Consider the following 2,208-nt stretch of genomic DNA (forward strand, 5'->3'; position numbering starts at 1 on the left):
TCTATCCACCCATCTATCTATCCATCCATCTATATGTCTATTCATCTATCTATCCATTTATCCATCCATCCGTCCATCCATCTATCTATCCATCCATCTATAAGCAACACGAGCAAGAACCACACTTCAAAATGCCACGTCTGAATACCCGCCCAAGGGAGTCAGTAACATGACATGACATATATTTCTCTCTCTGCTTTTCGCTTCACGTCGGCTGTTTCGGAATTCCGGATTCTTCACTATCTCTTTTTCTGGCTCTTTCTCTCTCTCTGCCTCTATCTCTGACTCTCTCTCTCTCTATCTATCTATCTATCTATCTCTCTGCCTCTATCTCTGCCTCTATCTCTTTTTTCTCTCTCTCTCTACCTCTTTCTCCTTATCTCTCTCTCTCAATCTCTCTCTCTCTCTCTCTCTCTCTCTCTCTCTCTCTCTCTCTCTCTCTCTCTCTCTCTCTCTCTCTTTCTTTCTCTCTCTCTCTCTCTCTCTCTCTCTTTCCCTTTCTCGCTCACTCTTCTTTCTCATCTCTTCTCTCTCTCTCTTTCAAATTTATTCTCTCTCTCTCTCTCTCTCTCTCTCTCTATCTCTTTCAAATTTATTCTCTCTCTCTCTCTCTCTCTCTCTCTCTCTCTCTCTCTCTCTCTCTCTCTCTCTCTCTCTCACTCTCTCTCTCTCTCTCTCTCTCTGCCTCTATCGCTATCTCTTTCTCGCTCACTTTCTTTCTTTCTCTCTTTCTCTTTATCTGTCTCTGTCTCTCTCTCTCTCTCTTTTATCTATCTATCTACGATATCTATTTCTACTAAGGAATCCAACAGCCATTTCCCACCCAGGTCTAGTCCGGCGGAGCATATGTGAGGGCAATTCTGCTGACTGTCATCCTATGAGCTCTGATTGCGGGGTAGATCAGGTGTCATTTGGGGAATGCTCGTTTGTGGCATGACGTATGCCGGGTGACAGGTATGGGGTGGTGGGGAGGGAGGGGGAGGAGAGGGAGGAGGGGTGCAGTAGAGGAAGGGGATATGGAGGATGGTAGGGGTGCAGTAGAGGGATGGGGAGGAAGATGGGTGGGGAGGGATGAGGGAGGGGGAAGGGGAGAGAGGGATAGGGGGGAGGAAGATGGGTGGAGAGGAGGAGGGATGGGGGATGGGTGTGGTGAGTGGGGTAGGAGGAGGAGGATGGGAGGATGGGTGGGGAGGAGGAGGATGGGGGATGGGTGGGGGAGGAGGAGGAGGAGGAGGGATGGAGGATGGGTGGGGGGAGGAGGAGATGGGATGGGGATGGGTGGAGAGGAGGAGGAGGAGGAGGGAGAGGGATGGATGGGGGGATGGGTGGAGAGGAGGAGGGAGGAGGAGGGATGGGGGATGGGTGGAGAGGAAGGGGAGGAGAAGGAGGGATGGGGAGGGTGGGGTGGGGTGGGGAGAGAAAAGGGGGAGGAGGAGGAGGGGTGGGGGATGGGTGAGGAGGAAGGGAGGCGGAGGGGATGGGTGGTGAGAGGAAAAGAGGGATGGGTGGGAGGAAGGAATGGTGGGGGAAGGAAGGGGGTAAACGATGATGGGGAGGAGGAAGGGGAGAGGGGTGGGCAGGGAAGGTGGGGGAATGGGTAATGGGTAGGAAAGGGAGAGAAGGGGTAGGGAGTGAAGGGGGTAAAGATGGAGAGGGGAGAGAGTATGGGGGGATGGTAAGCAGGGGTAAAGAGAGGGAGTGGGAAAGGGAAGGTGAAGGGAAGAGGGGTAAATAGGAGTTGAAATGAGTAAAGAGGGAGAGGGGGTAGTGAATAAAAAGATTGATTGAGATTTTATACACATAAAGAAATCAAAGTAAAGGAGGAATAAAGAATAAGATAAAAAAGATAAAAAAAATAGAGATAAGAAAGATAAAGATAATAAAAATGAAGATTAAACATTCATAACTTGAATACCTGAACTTTCTTCCTTTATATGATAAAGATTTCAATTCACAATTTTTATAATATGATGATTTTGTTGAAGATGATTGTCGAGGTGATGGTGATGAAGATGATGATGAGGATAATGATAATGATGATAGTGATGATAAAGATGACAATGATGATGATACCTATAATGATGACGTTGATGACTATGATGATAATGATGATGTTGATGATAATGGTGATGATGATGATGTTGACGACGATGATGATAATGAGGTCAATGATAATGGTGACGATAATGATGATGACATAATGATGAT

This window comes from Penaeus vannamei, chromosome 17, assembly GCF_042767895.1.
Source record: "Penaeus vannamei isolate JL-2024 chromosome 17, ASM4276789v1, whole genome shotgun sequence".
NCBI lineage: Eukaryota > Metazoa > Arthropoda > Malacostraca > Decapoda > Penaeidae > Penaeus > Penaeus vannamei.